The sequence below is a fragment of the Hipposideros armiger genome, unplaced genomic scaffold, assembly GCF_001890085.2.
Source record: "Hipposideros armiger isolate ML-2016 unplaced genomic scaffold, ASM189008v1 scaffold_221, whole genome shotgun sequence".
NCBI lineage: Eukaryota > Metazoa > Chordata > Mammalia > Chiroptera > Hipposideridae > Hipposideros > Hipposideros armiger.
In genome coordinates, this window is record NW_017731571.1 from 1,586,978 (window position 1) to 1,606,829 (window position 19,852).

A 19,852-nucleotide genomic window follows, 5' to 3' on the forward strand; every position below is an offset into this window, starting at 1 on the left:
TCCTGTCCCCTTAGCCTTTTTTTCCCCATGAAAATGTGTATTTCTTTCTGTTGTTCTTTGCCCAAACTCAGTCTCTGCTTCTGTGACAACCTCCCCCTCCCGCCTCCCCACTCCCTGTGTAGGACAACGGGTATTAGTGTCTCTCCTAAGAAGAGAGCAAAGAAGGACTATCTGCCAATCCAGGAAGGCCCATTGCTCTGTGCAGAAGGGCAAATGTAGGCTGACCTTTTGCTCTTTTTTTCTGTACTTTTCAGAGTTTTTCTATTTAAATGCAGGGACACTGGTCCACTATGGTAGTAGTAGGTATTTTAATGCATAAATATCTTTATCCACTTTGAGAATGTGTTTCCTGTTTTGACTTGTTCTCTAAATATATATAATTTTTAAATTATAGGCTTACGTCAAAGGACAATTTAGTCAAGTATAACTTTCTTCACAAAACATGTCCTGGTTGCAGCACATAAACTATGGAATGTGCACGGGCTTAGAGAATGCACGAACGAGTCATCCTCTCCCTGGCTCCTCTGTCCCAACATTTTAAAAACATAGTTCTTTTTCTATAGCAACTAAGTCTGCAAAAGGACCTGTTCTCTAAGCAAAGACAACAGGGCCCAAACCTTAGCTGATGTCACCCACATAGAAAAAAATTCAAAATCCTGTTATCAAGACAGAAAATTCCATTAGTAGGAGGACCTTGGAGGTCCCAGTGGCTAAAGGGGCACACTTACTTCACCCGCAATCCTTTAAACAATTTGCTTATTGGGGCCCTGAGTTTTTAAACAATGACAGAGAGAAAAGGTGACATCCTGGAGAGTTGGGGTTGTGTCACTCATTTTGAAGTCATACAAAACAACCCAAGAGTGTTTCTTTTTCTGCATCTTGTTCTATTTAAGAAGTGTCCATTTGTGGGTCAAAGGAAGGGTTTTTCACTTGAAATCCAAAAGCATAGGTTTTAAAATTTGGGGCACTGACTTCAAATTGGAAAACACCCAAATCACTTACTGGGATTTATTTATTAAAAGTTAAATCAAAGCAGAAACATATAAATAGGTTGACGTATATGCAACACCGATGAAAGATAGACTTCCATTATGTCATAGGCTGGGTTTCCTGGAAACAGAGTCTGAGACGGAGATTTGTGTGCAAATAGTTTCTTTGGGGGGAGTGCTCCAGGGAAACAATACCTGTAGGAGATGAAGGGAGCAGAGCTGGGCAGAGGGAGAAGCTGGGCTTAGCTGATCCCTCACGGGGTGCTGGAACTGGGTGGACCTTTGGAGTTGTCCCAAACTGAGCATAAGTTTAGCATTTAAAATCCCTTCCTCACCTTCTTCACTGCCTTTGCCACTGGGATGACCTAATGACCTAATGACAGGGGAGAAGGGCAGACATCTTGGAAAACACAACTCCTTTTAGGCTGAGGGTAATTTCCTGAGAGGAACTTGGCTGTGAGCCTATGGCAGCCTATACTCCCAGCAGCTGAGAGAGGATTACCTCAGTCCTGGAAGGGGGATTGGGGCCACATACCATAGAATCCACTACACACTATTTTAAAATGAGAAAAATGGAATCAGACAAAAATCTGGGAACTGAAACAGAGATAAAATAAATATTCATATAATTTGAGTATTATGTATAACATTAAAGAATACGTGCAAACTAAGTAAAAACAACTAAGATGTAACTCATAAATAAATAGAAGGAAACCAGGGTAACTCCAGTGATATAAATGTAGGCATATTCAATACCATCCACTGCAATCAAAGAACTTTCATAGTAGGATGTTGTAAGCAATTGTGGGATAAAGACAATGATTTTTGAATAACGCATGTGTGGGTCCTTCTAGGCAGTGATCAACAGGAAGACACTTATTTTCATGCTAAAATTAGGAGAGGTCAGTGAGATTCAAGTGAAATTACAACATCCTTAGGATGTTTTGTAGAAAGCCTTCACAAGCATCTGATCAATGGCGTGGATAGGCACATTTACACCCTCAGAATTTTCAGTATTTTCAGTGATACGTGCCAAACAACTAGAAACAGAAAAGTATCAGCAATAAAAGAGTTGATGAAGTCCATGTCATTGGGCAAAATGCTTTTGGATATTTAAAATTTTTGACTTTCAGTAATTGCAGACAATTTGACTTAGGACACTAAAATTAGCACGTCAGTCCCAAGGTATGAACAAGGGTAAAAACCAGAAGCTGATGAGTGCCACAGATCAAGGATGACAAAGGAGGACAATTTGGAACCAGCCAGGACAGACACCATTGGAAGTAATCCCCACGGGGAATTCAACAATACATGGAAAGTAGGGATTGGTAGTTTCTGCCAGAAATAATTTATCTATTGCCATTTTTACCTTATATATTTAGTAATACTGTTCAATTTATTTCATAGAATACATGCAATCTTCTAGATACTTTTTTTTTTTTTTTAGCTGAGCCATCCTGCCACCTGTTGGCAGCTCAGCGGCTGCTCAGCTCGGGCCAGACTCGAACTGCTGTTGCTCAGAGCTCAAATGCTTGAGCGAGCTCTTAACCAACTGAGCCACTCGGCCGGCCCTTAGTGAATCTTTTAGTGTTATTCCTAACGTCCCAAGTCAAAAGAGCCTTTTTGAGGAGGAGGGTGCTAAGGAGTAGGTAAATTTACCCAATATTTGTTTTCACTCTTATGGTGCCCCCATGGGAAGACCAGAAAAACAGCATCTTTTAGAAAATGATGGCTATTCCTTTGTGCGTGTGCCACCCGCCTATTATGAAATATTTTCACACACCCACTCCAAAAGAGAAAGAAAAAGAAAAGCAGGACTATATACTGGAAACAATTATTATTCTTATTCAGCTGATTTAAGTCCTGGGAAGTTTCTCTAATCACATCCTGTTACAGAATTTTATTTCATTTCGCTGAAAATGTGTTTGCGTGTTGGCTCATAAGCTAGAACATAACAAGCACAGCTTCAGTGTTTCAAGTAGATTTCACCATGACAAGTACTCTTGTAAGAAAAAACACAGTGTTTTACTGAGGGATCAAAGGTCAAACTCCAGAGGCTTGACATGGGAATTGTTTTTGTCACACTTTTGTTAGAGGCAAGAAAAAATACAATCGCCTGGGTTCTCAGCCACACCATTCGGATGCCTGGCCTCCTCACATCCTCCCTCATGGACATCATCCTATCTCTGTCTGTAGACTGGGAAGGTCCATCCACCTTCCTTAGGACTTTCATAGACTAAAAAGGAGACTGAATTTCAAAAGCAAGTTCATTTGCAGTACAATCTGGTGTCAGGAGCTTTGTACTCTGGGTTCCAGCTCTATTATTTGCTCCCTGATGTCCTGTGGCATCTGCTGGTCCTGTGCCTGCTCATTGAAGGGGAGGCCAATGCTGGCCTGGGGTGTGTCTAAAGATGAAATAAAAATGAAAACTTAAAAAGGACTTTATAAATAGCCGCGCTCAATGCAAAAATATTAGGTGTCGGTATACATCTTTATCTTTGTTTCCAGGGTTATTTGCTGAACGAGTTGTGATGAATATTGAAAAATCAAACTGAAGAGAAGAAGATAAGAAACATGAAGAGATGAGAAGCTCCCTTCAGCCCTGTACAATTAGCCCCACTGCCCTACGTCCCATCTGTGACCCAGTACTTGTAGCCATCCACCATAATGGAGATCAATTAAATGTTTGAGCCTGGGGCTGGTGTTCCAACACTTCGGCCCATTGTAATTTCCCCTAGAGATCACATTTCCTGCTTTCTTTTTTACACAGGGGTCCTGAAGTGCTTTTGGCCTCTGGCTCTCTCTCCCTTCCTCGTAGAACAGGCAGCTGGGAGAGGAAACAGAGGCACAGAGAAAAGACAGAGAGCAGAGATTCCGAAGGCAAAATTCACACTGTAATCTGTGTCCTCAGATCTTTGAGGTAAGAGATCTAATCCAAGTATTCCATAGGCAGAATGGGATTCCAGGAAGCAGAGAAAGCCAAAGAATTCTCTACAAGTGTTGAGTTCTGATCCAGACCAAAGGGTGAGAACCCTCACTTGAAATATCTGTACCTCTTAATGCCTTTCATTTCACATTCATAAAAATTAGCTACTCATAAACTTTCCTTCCCAAAATTGCTTAAATGAAACAACTATTATTATTAGTTTTATACCACTCATATTTCAGGCTGGCAAGGCAGCCTCAGAGGTACTAGAGCTACAAAAATGTTTCTTCCCTAATTGAAGAGAGAAGCAACGTTTGTTCCTTGGGAGCCCGCTTCCTCCAGAGTCACCCTGCACTGCCTAGGGTTTCTTCATTTACTGTGACTGGGTAAACCGCAGAAAGAGTTTCTGACTGGAGGTCAAATCCTGAGTTCTAATCCTGACTCAGCTGCAACTCTGAACTTCGACCACTTCTCTTTGGCTTTCTTTTCTTTTTTTATCTTCTTTTCTTTTCCTTTTTTTGTTTAAAGATTTTATTGAGGAATTGGGGAAGAGGAACAGTGTTGGGGAATTGGGGAAGGGAACAGCCAAGTTGTTGCTCTTCAATCTTAGTTGTGGAGAGCGCAGCTAGCTCAGTTCCAAGTCCAGTTGCCATCCAGCCCCCTGTCGGCAGCTCACAATCACTCAGATCAAGGTGCCGTGTTCAATTTTAGTTGTGGGTGGGCATAGCCCATCATCCCATGCGGGAGTCGAAGCAGAAACCTTGTTGTTAGGAGCACATGCTCTTACCAGCTGAGCCATCCTGCCACCTGTTGGCAGCTCAGCGGCAGCTCAGCTCAGGCGCCATGTCACTGGCCCATGTGGGAATCAAACCAGCAACCCTGTTGCTCAGAACTCGTGCTCTTAACCAACTGAGCCACTCAGCCGGCCCTGGCTTTGTTTTCTTTGCAGCAGAAAGTGTTGGATTAGATTTCAATGTAGTTCTCAAACTTGGTTGCCCATGAGTAAAAAAGCTCTCTAGGGGAGCTTTAAAATTTTCTGGTGCCTCCCTGGAACTTTCCTTACTAATTAAATGAGAAGATCTGGGAGTGAGACTTGGGCAAAAAAAGTTCTCCAAGTTCTCTAAGTGATTGCTATGTTCAGCCAAGGTTAAGAACTACTAGTTGAGATCAGTGGTTCTCCATTCTAGCTGCACAGGAGACTCACTCAGGAGGCTTTAAAAACAAGAGCCCAGAGCCTCACTCTAGAAGAATTACAATAGAAATCTCTGGAGTTGGTCTCAGACATAATATGCTGTCAAACTTTTCCTGGTGATTTTAATGTGTAGATAGGCTTGTGGACTTTCAGGTTAGAAGATCTTCAAAGATGCTCCTTAATCTGAGGTTCCAAGCTTCCAAAGATTTGCATTTGTGAGGCTCTAAGCATGTGAACCACCTTCTCAGGAAACTAAGTGCTTCAACTGTTTCTATCAGCTGCCAAGTTAAGCAACTGTGTCTGCCTCTGAGGAACAAGAGGGTTATGTCCCCCTATATACATTTTCTCCGGGCCTTGGCTCTTGACAGTCAGAAACAACTTCCCACCCTCCACCATTTACAGTCTATTATAAAACGTTCACCTAGACTTGATTTCTGTCCCATCACAAAAGTACACATCAGGCTCTTAACTTTTTTGGTCACATCAACCCCTTTGAGAACCTGATGAAAGTGATAGATCCACTTGCAGGAAAACTTCACCTTTGCATATGCACATCAAATGAAGCATACAGTTTTAATGGGTCCCTGGACCCCTGATGTAAAGAAAATTCTATTCTATTTCACCATAATATAAAAGCAAAAAAAAAAGTGCATAGCCCAGGGAAGCAGAAACTTCAACATAGTAGAAAGAGCTGGGATTGAGAGTTGAGAGTCCTGAGTTCTAATCTTGGTTCCATTTCTAACCAACTGACATGCTAGAGACACTGACTCACTTAACACCTCAGTTTATTCACATGTCCAGTTAAGAATCATAACACCTACTCTACTTTCTGCCTTACCTTCCACTATCATAAACATTTGGCACATTCCTCACATACATACACTCTATCTAAGCTCTCTCTTTGGGACCATAGCAACAAAGTGTGTTTATTTATTTGTTAACTTATTCTGAGTGCCTGTGTCCACCAAGAGGCTGTGGGGATAATGGTATGTAGGGGTCTTGGAGCCTGGAAGAGACTAGGTAAAGGGATTGCACACAGTGTCTTTCTCTTTGGAGAACAACTCCAAATCTGACCTTGGGAGGGGCAAGTGGAGAGCGCAGGAGCCCACGATGCACCAGCCACAGTCCTTGGTGGGAAAAAGCTGGAACTGGAACCAGATGTCTGAGAAACAGTCTCCCAGGCTTCACAGTAACTGTCAAGTTGGCCACGAGTTTGGCAGAAACTGTCTACTTGGTGAGCGCCAAGTGGTTTGGAGAGAATAGAAGTGCTGCCTGGTCTCAGCACAGGTATTGGGAGAATGCCTCACAAAACATTCAGGCCATTAAAGCTCTAATCTGACAAGCATGCAAATGAGCCCCTGTCAGGATGGTGGGTTGGATGGCTCTGAGGGGCTCCAGATTTGCTGCCTCACCAGGAGGGTACAGGAGAGTTCGGCCATTAGCCTTGGGCAGACACTGACCTTGACGGGAGAGAAAGTGTGGAGACTGTCCTGGTCAGTCCCCTCTCCCACACACCCCCATTTCCCATTCTGCCTCCAGCCTGCATTTCCTGGCTTCTATATAATCTTTAAGGAAGCATGAGATGGGTGAGAAGGGGAAGGTAGCAATGTGTGTCTTGGGCACTACATTTTAGTACGTTCACTTAGAGATGAGAGAGGAGCCCGGATGCCCCAGGAGAGCTTTCCTCTTGAACAAAATTGAGGAAACAATAAAAAAAAAAAGCCTGTAACCGGAAGTGGTGATATGTGTGCATATGGGGAGACTAGAGAACCTCAGACAGCCTTAGGGATAGTGCTCCTGGGGGGCGGAGGAAGAGGGAGTTGAGCAAATGAGCCTAGAGTTTTGACAGAGCTCTGTCTGTAACATAAAATGGGTGTGCACACAAGTCCGCGCACACAAACACATCCTCTGTCTCCCCCTGTCCTGCCCCTCCCACCTCCCCCGAGGGACTGACTACAGGATCAGTTCTAGAGCTACTTTGGGAGTACTTTTGTTTTTGTATCAGGTGCACATTACATATGCATATGTCTACTCGATAAACTGGGTTGTCTGGGAGCTGCCAGACCACTAAACAAAGGGTCCCCACCCTCACCCTTTGGGAATCAGAGAAACCTCTGTGGAATGGGAAGGGAGTTATCAGGGAAAAATAATGTCAGTCTTCAAGTTCTACACTCCAAGGTGGTCTCTGGTTCTTCTAACCCCGGGACCCTCAGTGAAGCTGTCACTGATTGCCATAGACCTGTCACAATCACAGGAGAAGTGGTGGGTGGGGTGACATGGCAGCCTTTGAAACTACAGCTTCTCATCTTTAGCTATTCTGGGATTCAAGGAATGACACACCTGTGCTTTTACATCTCTTAAGTAGACAGTTTCTACCGGAAAGGAATAACCCTGGCAATGTACTACTGTACACCGGGAGAACAATGTGGCTTTCTTTTTATTTCCTTGCAATTCCTCAGTTGCTGTTTGTGAACTGTTTTGCAACTACTGTTTCCAGCTGGGACAGAGAAATATACACAGCAGCATATATTTTTCTAAATATTTACTTCATGGAAAATAAAGATAGGTATCTCATAGTTTCTTCCCATAAACCAAGTGATTTGTGTTTCCAAGCCAGGGCATTTCTTGTTGCCTTTATAGAGCTGACAAATGGATGCTTTTCTACCACAGATTCTTTCTTTTCTTTCTTTTTTTTTTTTTAAAGTTTTTTTGGAGAGTAGGTTTCATGTTCTCCACAAAATTGCTTTCCAATACATTTTAATCATAGGGAGAAGACACACACAACTCTTGATGAACATAATGGGAGATGGATATGACCATTGGAGGGTCGCTTTGAGGTTCCCTGTCTTGATGATTTGGCAAAGTCCCAATGGGACCACCGGCCAGAGGAGACCAAGGAGAACCACATTTACACCCAAGAACTCACAACCTTTCTCGTTTTTACCACCTCAACCCCATACCTCTGTTCTGATGAGGTGAAATACATTGTCACCCTTGACGGTGACACCTCACCAAGGTGTTCTTTACAGAGCTAGGAAGAAATTGAGCGAAGCTCTCACACCCTCCACCACTGAGGAAGCTGCCATGCGAGGCCACTCTTCCTCTCCTGCTGGAGTGAGGTGGGGCACAGACCTCTTTGAGTCCCGTTCCCCTCACCCCCACCCCCCACCCCCATCTCCCCCCTGTGTTGAGGAGATTGTGCTTCTTTTCCATATCAGCCAAGAGCCAGCCAGGAGCCAGAAACCACAACAGTTAGTCTAAGAAAGAGTTTCCAATAAAGAATTGCAAACTATATATTTTGAAGAACTGAAAAAGCAAACATTGATCACTTGGGGATGAAGCAGATAGAAACTGGAGGAAGCAACTACTACCCTAGGGCTGAGGGCTCAAAGGAAGAAGTTGGAATTATTAAAGCTTAGAGCATTAAGGAGGCGCTACAGAGCTGAAACTCTGACCTTTGGGAATGGGATACCATCCAGCTGGTGAAGCTGTTTCTCAGGGGATGCAGGAGGCTACTGGTATTGGGAAAACTGCAAGCTGGACTCTCCTACTGCTGCTGGAAGGATTACTGCAGTCAGGAGAAGCAGTGTTGTTAGCACGATGCTGACAGGAACAGAAAGAAGGGGAATGAGTCTGTTCTTTCTTCCCTCTCAAGTCTTTCTCCAACACCCCCTGTTGGCAGCACTTGGCAGCCTGCAACTGGCAAAGAAGTGAAATTTGCAGCTCCCAGTTCCAGCATCAAAGGCTAAGGATGGAGGCTGAGAGACAATAGTTTAATAATTAGTACACTTGGCTAAGCCTCCTTGTTTTATCACCATTGACCTATTTCCCCCCTTTCCTGGTCCACCATTATAAGCTGTGAAACTGGCCCCTTCTGTTTCCTTGAAATGACGAAGCTTAAGTGAAAAAGTGGATTTGGGGGATCCTCCTATTTGGGGATACCATCATGCCTCTGACCCAGGGTTTCTCAACCTCAACACTGTTGACATTTTGGGCTGGGTAATTCTTTGTCATGGGTGGTGGGGGGCTGTCCTGCGCATTGTAGAATGTTGAGCAGCCTCCCTGGCTACTATCTACCAGATGCTTATAGCACGCCCCCTCCTGCACCCAGTAACCAAAAATGACAACCAAAATGTTCTCCAGACGTTGCCAGTGGCTCCTAGAGAACAAAATCTCTGCCAGTTGAGCTCTTTCTGCCACATGAAGACACAGCAAGAAGTCATCTGTCTATACTCTGTGAAGAGAACTCTCACAAGGAACTGAATCAGCTAGCAACTTTATCTTGGACTTTCCTGCCTTCAGAGATGTGAGAAATAATTATCTTGTGTTTAAACCACACAACCTGTGGTGTTTTGTTATAGTAGCCTGAGATCCCATACCTCTGTTATTTGAATCTTAGCTTGGCTACTTGCTGTGTGACTTCAGACAAGTCATTTAACAACTCTATGCCTTGGTTTCCTCATCTGTAAAGTGAAGCTAATACATTTCTCATAGGGTTGTTGCAAAGAATAAATTAGTTACTTTAAAAAAAAAAGCTCTGCCAGTTGAGAATCACTCCTCTAACCTCTCTCAACATTGTTATACTAGATTTTCTGGCCTGAGGATTAGAACAGTGAGGATGCTCATGCATTCATTACTGCGCAGTTTTCAAAGCCCTTTCTATGCTTTACTTAAACATATTTGAACAGCCCCAGAAGGCAAGGAGAGACAGATACTATTGTCTCCCTTTTATAGGCCAGCAAACTGACTCAGGGGCCCCTCACCCCCAAGAAACCCTATCAAGTCAGAAGCTACACTATCCTGACAGCCTCATCCTCACATTTTTAGAGGGAAAAGGGGGGTAGTTGGACAGCTGACTGGCAGAGAAGAAAACCTTCGCCCCTGCCCCCTAGCTACCAATAATGTTCCTTTTATTCTTCTTTTAAAGTGTCCAGCTGTTGCCAGGAATACCATATAAAACATCTTTATGAAGTGAACACAGGCCCCAACAGCTTATACAAGCTGGCTCTGTCAAGGGCACCCGTGTTTCTAATTAATGCCTGAGTCCAGCATTCCACGCAAGCCCTACCTGCACCGTCTCCCTTAGGTTCTGACTTCTGGCTAACCTGCGCAGGCCCCTTGTGCTTATGACTAATAAACGCTCCTGACATTTCTCACCGGGTCTGGGAGAGGAGAAATAAAAGTCACTTCCAACTAGCTGTGTCCCAGCCCGAACGTGGCTCATTCATAGCAGGCACCGAGGAGAAAACTGCCTTGTCCTACACTGTCTGGCCAAGTAGCTCTTGCGGACAAGTGCCTCTCTGTGGCTGGGCCACCACATTTTGAATGCTCAGCATCAGGTGTGGTCACCTTATGGCCTTTGGGGGACAACCAAAGGAGACTTCTCAATACCTCATAGAGGAATCATTTTTAAAATGTCGGGCAGATATCTTTACACCCCTCCCCTCACTATAGATTGTAGATACCCCTGAAGTCTGAGGCTGAGAGAGCCGTCACTGGACAGTACAAAACAAGAACAGATAGAAAAATAAATTCTGGGCACTCATGTGCACGTGTGTGTATGTGTGTGCATAAGTGTGTGTGTTTGTACATATTTTTGCAGGACTTCTCATGTGGAGCTATAATAATAGAAACCAAGGGTGAGGAAATTGCAGACCCTCTGCGAGCCTGGTGGTCTGATTGGTTAACTTCTTGACTGATTACTTAGAATAACAGGGCATTAGAGCTCAAAGGGAACTCAGAAACTCAAATTTTTTTTTTTTTTGCCTAACTTTCTCTTTTTACTAGTGAAATTATGATCCAGAGAGATTAGGTGGCAAGTCAAGTTAATAATCCATAGCTGATTAGTGGGAACACTTAAAAGTAGTACTCCCCACGCCTTACCTCCCCTCTTACCAATAGCTGTGGCTGGAGTTGACAGCACCAGCTTGTGTACCCTGGCCCAGAAGAAAAGGACTGTTTGATTAGGGTTCCTCCTGTCCTTCCCCTCCTTCCTACTCTACCGAGGCAGATGGTCACTGGCTCCCACCCCAGAAGATCAGGTCCTGGCCACTCAGAGATGTGACCCTGGAGTGAGAAATCATAAATTGTAACCCTGTCCTTATGTTCCTAGTAGAGAATAAAACCATGAACAATACCTAGATGGGTTATATAAATATGTGGAAATAGTCAGATAATTTACCATATTTCCCCCTACTTATTGATGTTGAACATTTTAAAAATAAAATCTAAATCTAGATCTTTGCAGCTCAGAATTCATAACTAAATAGGAGGCTCTGTTTTGGCAAGGACTGTGCTATAATTGTCTTGAATTTTTCATGGCACTTAATATATTGCTGGAATGGCAATTGAACTAGCATTCCTTATTAATTAAATGACTGGAAGAATGAATGATGTAAAAATAAAGATACCAACTTTTTAAATGACAAGTTGACATCTAGGGTCAGGTCTTTCCAAAACAGCAAGAGAATTTTCTTTATCTCTTTGTGGACTATCACAGCACACAAAGAAGCTGGCTCTCCTCACACAGAGGGCGTATCCCAGGCTGACGTAGGATGGTTGTGCCCTCACGCTTTATGGACAATAGGGGATGTTAGTCAATATGAAGTTTCTCAATGACAGATGATGAGAGGCATCTGATTTGCAGTTCACTTCCAAATTGTGTGACCCAACCCAAATCACTAGACTCGTCTAAAGTGGGAATAATGAAGCCAGTATTCACATCCTGAGGTTTTTGTGAGGATGAAACCAAGCAAGATAATGTAGAGTGCCAAGCAAACTGTAGAGCGCTGTCCAAAAGGTGGTTGTTATTATTTAAGTGGGACTGGAATAAAGCCATCTAAGTTCAAGAACGTGGACTCTCTCTGCATTAGAGAAGGTTTCCCAAAGCCTCGTGAGCACTTGTATTCAGGCATGATGCAACCACATGGTGACAGCTGCAAGTGCTTGAATTTAGGAGGTGTCTCAGTGCAAAACAAACTTCCTAATTCAAATTAAGTTTTAGTTAATGAAATCATAAAGAATAAGGGCTAACTAGCTACTGGGGCGACTGGAACTGTAAAATAAATATTAAAAGTTCACTTATGAGGAAACCAACTTACACCAACAAAAAAAGAGCAATTAGTTTATAAAAGGAAACAAAAGTGTGAAATATGGAAGAAAATGATTGCCCAAATCCCTAATTCCCCAGAATTAAGCACCTTTATTTTGGCAAACTTCTGTGTAGACTTTCTTCATGATTTTAAAAATATTAAAAGTCATGGCATAGACGATGCTGTGGGGGTTCAAAACAAGTCACCCTAAGATGTACCTCTGGAGTATGCAGATTGTTTTGAGCTAAAGGCAACTTTTGCCACAGGTTCAAGAAAACTTCTGCCCCTCTCTTAACTACCTAGAAGAACTTGAATTAGGGCGTTCCCCATAATAAGCGATTATCAGAGATCACCTCTTTTGACCTACCGTATTTGCCGGCGTATAAGACGACTCGGCGTATAAGACGACCCCCTAACATTTCCACTCAAAATACAGAGTTTGTTATATGGTCGGCTGTGTGCGATTTTGCGAGTGTGGTAAAATCGCATAACAGCAAAATCGCAAACAGCCGAGCATACACCCAGCAGCGCTGCTGATGCCTGAACGGTATGTGGAATGAAGTGGGCGGGCATCGGGAGGCCACTATGGCATGGGGCAAGCACTATGGGCAGTCTATCTGAAGTGTACCTGGCGTATAAGATGACCCCCCACTTGGAGGCATATTTTTCAGGACCAAAAAATCGTCTTATACGCGGCAAATACGGTATCTATAGGGCAGTACAAACTTCTATTTACTAAGTATCTACTCTTCATTGTTATTCTACAATGGCCCTTTGAGGCCCCCAAGGCACCTTACCTCATCCTTAGCTCAAACTGTCTTACTCTGCTTTCCTTAAAATAAGACCTAGCCAGAAAATAAGCCTTAGCAAGATTTCAGGTGCCAAAATATGGCACCTCGGCATACAGAATATTTTAAGCTGATGGAGTTTGTGGAAAAGGCACCCTTCTCCCTGTAACAGACCATAAAACCCTCATGTGAGGGGTGCGTGCCCTCCATATCCTGGAAGAATCATGGTTGGGCTTCTTCCCTGGCTAGGTCTTATATTTGGGGAAACATGGCATATATCCATGTTTCCTTTCTATCTCTGAACCTCTTGTACACGTGGGGTCTCTGACTCTCTCATGTATGCAGGATTCCCATACATAAGTATGTATTAAATTTGGTTATTTTCTCTTTCTTGTATCTATTTGAGTATTAGACAAGCTGAAATGATTTTGAGGGTAGAGGAAAGTTTGCTCCTCCCGAGCAATGCATAGATAGGGCAAAGATCATGAATGTAAGACACAAGTGACTAAAGTGACAGAAATATTGGGCCACGTACAAAACCTTGTTTTATGGATGAGGAAAAGTGGGTCAAGATTTCTTTGTTCAAAGGTCAGCCTACAGAAGTGACAGGAACACCTCTGATTAATCTTTCAAAAGCCACCGGCATTGGAGACTTGTGCAGCCCCTGTTGATGACCATGTGTGGACTCTCGACAGAGTAGCTTCTTTGCAGAACATCTTGCTTATTACTCACTTGCCTTAGTACTCTGAGTACTCTGAGTACCAGGAATACTACAAGAGTACTATGAGTAATCTGTTTTAATACTAGCGTTACTGACTCTTCCTACTTCTCTTCATCCCAAGTTTTGCCAACACAACAATTTCCATTTACTCTTTGCATTTTGAGGAGGCCCTCTGCAACCAAGAACCTTTACCAAATATCTGATTCCAGGAAGTCTGGAAGACATGAAGTCCTCCTTAGGCTGGGAAGGAAAAGTGGCTGAACTGGCTCCTCTGCCCAGAAGGAAGGGAGCAGAAGAGAGGCGGGAGATAGAGGAGCAGGCCAGTGACTGGGCTCCCGTCAGTTCTGCTGCAGTGGTCTCCTTATTTCATGTGAAAGAGAACCCGAGAACAAGAACACATTACAAAGCCTCCGATAATTGATGATTTTTCCATGTATTGGCGGCCTGGCATCATCAGTGACTCTGCTTTGTTCTAATTAGCACAGATAAGGAACTGCTACAGTGTGACACATTTTTTTTTTTTCAGTGCACCAGTGTTGAGATCCTGTCTTGCTTGCTTGGAAAACATGCAGAACAAACAACCCTAGAAAAGTAACCCAGAGATTACATTATGGCTAAAAGTAAGATAAAATAGAAAGCATCAAGTTAGAAATAATTTCTACCGCTTTGAAGTTTAAGAACATATATTTGAAAGACAAAATACAGAATAAACATACATATGCATGTATCCCATCATGTACAATATCTAATTTGTACCAGTATATTGTGGAGGGGAGAAAAAAAAAAAACAACTCAACAAATGGAAATTTCTCCTAAAGTCTGGCAAAAAGCCACCCCTGCACTCTGATTTGGGGAAGAAGATTGTAAACAATGTGGTGGTGTCTGGCTTTACGTTACAGATTATTTGTGGGTATCTAACTTTGATTATAGTTTAGCTTTTTAGATTTTTATCAGGGAAACATATTTCAAAGAGCCCTAGCATGCAAATGGTGGTGGAGAAGCTTGTAAAAACAAACTCTTGGGCTTCTTTAAGCCTAAGAAAACCAAAATAAAAACACTGGACAAGCGGAGGAACCCCCTTCCCCCAACACCCCCAGGTTAATTTCTCTGGGTTTTGTTCAGTCTGCTGAGCTTTTGTGTCCTGCAAGCAGAATATTTGCTCATTCGGGTGAACTGTGGATGGTGGAACCAATACAAGCCGGAAGGAAGAGTCCACTCAGCCCCCAGCCCCAGGTGCTCTGGAAAGGGTGGGTCAGGCTTGCTTGGCGGCAATAGAGAATGGAACAGAGGCAAAGGCCTGTTTTCCTCTCTCACAGTGAGGTGTAGGTCATTCATAGCTGGGCACAGAGCCGAGGGCATACCACATGCCCCCACATTTGCGTGCTGCTGAGGAGACGTGGACATCAAAGCAGCCTTAGGAAGAAGAGCAGTCACAGAAATGCACTGCTGCCTGAATACGGGGTGTGGTAGGGGAAGCTACCTCTGCAGACCCACCTAGTTTGCCAGGAGAGCTGGGGCAGAGTGTGATGTGCAACATTCTTGCAGGGGGGGCACCTCGAGTGCTGGCTTTCTAGCACTGATGGGTTTAGACTGTTTCCTGGGTCTTCCCTTGGGGGGGTCTCTGACCTCACCAGTTAATGCACATGTACTGAAGGCCTATCAGGCTGCCTTTATGGTGCTAGGGATTATGAAAAGGAGAAAGGGTAAAGCAAATTTGGGGGGCAGGTGGCAAAGCCAGCTCTTGCCAGACTTTGGGGTTGTTTGGAGGCTCTTCCAGATGCTCTGTTCCTAACCCTTCTCCCACTTTGCACTGCCCTCCCCAACAAACCAATGCTTTGATGTTCTCTCTCCCTATCCGAACATCATCTCTCTGCTTCTCCCTTTCTGGAATTCCTGCAAGCTTTCCTAAGACAAGTAATGAGTAAGGCAAAGGGAGAGAGAGTTGTGGGCTCTAGGGAGAAGATGCTTTCTGCTGGAGGGTCCCACCTGATGGCTGAGAATTTCTGTGCACAGTGGAGGCTTCCCTTGCTGGGAGGAGCCTTGGGATAAGGGCAAGTTCAGGGTGCACAAATCTGCAGAGATCAGTGACACTGGACCTCCACCTGGCTGTTCTTATCGGTTCTAGCCATGTGACCCCATCAAGTCACTTCACCTCTCTCAGCCTTAGCTTCCTCATCTGTAAGATGGAGCTACTGACCCTTGTCCTGTCTATGTGCATGAGACCACGTATATGAAAGCACAGCAGTAGAAGTTGTTATGGAAATATTAGGCTTTATTAGAACACTAAAAGGTTGAATGAACACCAACTCCCCCAAATGGTTCCATACGTATGCTGTTTCAGAACATGGAGAATTAGGCTTGGCTGTTGCTGAAAGCAATGCTTCACTGTGTGACCCATCTCAAAAACACAGGGAAGCAGCCCTTCTAAGAGGTGGGGTGGGATGACTAGCAAGCCTGCCACCCCCACGTCCTCTCAGGATTTTGAGGGAAAGTGCCTCCATTTTGTGTGCAATCAGCCTGAACTGAAACACATATCACTGTGTGCCAACCTCCAGGGGCTTGGGTTTCCTTCCTGAGGGCAGGACTCCCATGAGTCAGTGGGAACTGGATCAGTGGGAGCTTAGTGGTTTGACTTGAGGGGAACCTACAGGAAATAATTTAAGAATATAATAAGGGGCATTTTTTCCTGTCTGGCAGTGAGGCCCATGGGTCTTTGCAGATGACATTATTCTTTAATTCAGAAATAGATGCAGTAAAAGAGCCACGGTTGTAACCTGTCAGTACAGCTGGCCACACTCAGACCCTCTTGGAGTGGTACGGAGCTTTGATGCCCTCAGTTTTGGCCAGGGCCCAGCAGACCAGTGTGATGGCCCCCAGGTCTCTCCTTCACAGCACCCAGTAATCATGTGCAGTCTGGGTCCTGCCTGAGCCTGCGCCTTCCAGGTCCCCCATTCTCCTCTCCAGCCTGTTAGGTTTCCCCCTAATTGTTCAGAGCTCAATGATTTTTGGAACTAAAATTCTAAATTAATTCACACTGAGGTAGAGGGCAATTCTTTGTGTGGCACCCTTCTTCCCATAAATAATTCTCATTATAACAAATGGTTTTACCCCAAAGTGATTAATTTCGAAATTCAGCATTCAGAGTTATCTGTCCCAAAATTTGTATTTGGTACTGACTTAATACCTAGAAAAGAGTGTCATCAGAATGATGGAACATAGAATAACATCTAGTAAAATCTAGTCCAGTCCCTTCACTGCGTGGGCCCCAAGCCCGGTGAATACTGGATGAAGAAATGACTTCATGGATGAACAAAGGAATGGAGCCACAGAGCTGGAGCTGTCACCAGAGACCATCTACAGTGCTAGGCCCGTGCCCTGATTTTCTAGATGAAGGAGCTGAGATGTAGAGAGACTGCAATCTGTGGAAGTCAAGCCCCAGTAGCCTCTGTAGATGAGCCGCCCCCCTTGCCCCCCTCCCCCAGGCCGCCGACTCTGGGAAGAGCGCCCTGACGGAGGTAGAACCCATGCGTCTTCCCTCCGCTTCTCTCCCCCGCGCCATCTGTACAAAACTGCCAAGACACTCTTTGAAGCAGGAGGGCAGCTTTCATCACTCCCACGACTAATATGAGGGAAGCATCATAACATGAGTCTGGGAGAGGAGCCCCCTCGCTTGGTTCTCACGATTCCGGTTTCCTATTCCTTGGCTGTCATCCTATCTCTGATCAGTGTCCAGTAAACAGAAGAGAGCCTGCTTTCTGCCATCACAGATAAAGTGACACCAGTTAAGGGCTCCATCTTTCACTCTTTCTTTGAAATGAATCCTCCCTCCCATCACTGCTCTTTGTCCCATGAGAGAAATGTGTGTGTGTGTGTTTTTTTGCAGGGGATTCTTTTTCACATCCAAACACAGAAAAGTGGCAGCGCTTTTGCTGCTAGGAGTGGAGGGGGATGATGTGGGGAGGGTGTGCTGGGCAGTCTGGAAGGATTAAAGCAACACTTAATTTGAAAACATTTTCTTCTTGATTGCTGTCTTTTTAGCCATGGAATGATCACCCCAGAGGGAAAGTAGGGACCTACGAGTAGTTCCAGTGAGTCAAGATGCAGGATGTGGACAGAACTCTCTCCAGGGAAGGGGAGAGTGGTGCTGTTTCCTGCATTTAATATCCTGGTACCCCTCACTCAAGCCATAACTTGCCTTTGATAGTCCAGATTTCTGAAATACCCAATGCAGGTGGTTGCAAAGACTAGAACCTTCCTTTTCCAAGTATGGGAACAGGAGACGAGAACCCACCTTAGCTGCTTTCTAATGCCCATGGAAAGATAGATGAAGTACAGTTACTAGAGGAAGCCCTTGAACCACACCTGCTTGGCAATGGTTCTGAGCTGCAGCTCACTAGAACTGTGACAGCAATTCCTATTTCTGTTTGCAGTTAGAGCCCCAAACCCAACTTGGTAATTTGTATGTTAAACCCATTTATACACAGAAATGACTTCCAGTTATTTCACTACTAAACCTCCCATGAAAAGTCAGTTTTGGCATGGTTTTTCCAGTTATCGACATACGAGTATGGTACAGAAAGTACTACCCACAGGAAGGGAGGTGGTACTTAAAGATGAAGTAGGGGTCAGGATAAAGGAGGGGAGGCATGGTAACCTCTGCCCAGTGCATCTGAAAGCTCCTGCCCTTTACACAATGATACAGTGGACATCAAAGAAAGTAGGGTTCATGATAGAAAGGGTTTCAAAGGGGGAATATGATGGAGTCTGTATCGCTTGATGTCAAATCACAGCTTAAGGACAAAATTTTGTTTCTGTCAGGCAAGTTTTTATAATACGAACTGGATATAAGAAGTGGGTTCATTACAGAGCATTTTTGCTTCATGTGACCTGCAAGTATGCTATCAGCTAATAGTGTGACCCTGCCTGAGAAGCAGTTCCCCGCCTATCAGGCAGCCCAGGGCCTGTGGTGCCTGCTTAGGATTCATTGTTTTCCTTTCATTTTCACTGGTGATTGTCAATGCTTCTGCCATTTACTTTTCTGGCCTGGAAACTTGTTGATTTTTAGCCGCGCTTACATGCAATTCAGGGTTTGCTCAATGTTTAGTTTTTCTTTTTTGCTCTGGTTTTGATAGCCCTGTTTATTACTTTTAGGTGACAAAAACAAAATAAGCTTACAAAGATATCGTTGCTGTTGACATTTCTGCTGAAAATAAATACATGGAGCTGGCAGCCTGAATCTCTAGCTCTTCACCACTCTCTCCTACCAGCACCAATTTTTGTCTCATTGAGATTATCCATGTAAAATGTGGTTTAAAAATAACAATATGAAGCGCTTTAGGAAGACAGCTATTTTATTGAAGGAATAGTCAGCTTGGGATACTATAATTTTGAGAGATTTTGACACGATAAAGTGAATTGAAAGACCAGAAAGGAGAAGGGTCTACACATCGATTTGGGAAGGAGCGGGGAGTGAGGATATTGGGTCACAGAGGAATTGACGTTCTGACATGTGGCTATACCCTTTAGCCCTAATCTGTGCTTCTGCAGGATGTGGAAGCAAAACCACAGGGTTGATGTTAGAGGAACGCAGATTTCTAATACTTAGAGTTGTTCAAAAAAGGAATGGACTGCCTTGTAAGGGAGTAATCTCATCAACGTGAGAATTCAAGGGAAAAATCTAAATGACCTCTCTTAGGAAGGTTAGAAAAGGGCCTTTTCTTGTAATGCTAAAATGTGGCATTCTCCATTAGGATCTCAGAAGTGTCAGGGAGCGCACCAGCCAGCCGGCAGGAGTGGCTCAGAAGCAAATACACAAAGAGGGAGCAATGATGAATATGGTGGGCCAGGCACAGGGGGCCTGAACCTCTCTCTAACAGAGAACGTGTCACCTGAAAAGTCAGCTCCTGTAGGTTCACGGGCTCCTCTGTGAGCCAAACACCTTCACTCGCTCCCTGACTTGATTTCTTCACCCTGCTGGTCACATCTTTGAATTCTCTTTAGTTTGTCAACTATCTCCCCTGGCAGAGCCTGAAACATCTTCTCCAGCAGGCTCCCCCTGAATGCTCTGTGTTCTGGTACCAGGGGAACAGACTCCACAAGGGGGTCACTGGTAAAGCCATGCATTAAAAGACTCTTCCTGAAAAAC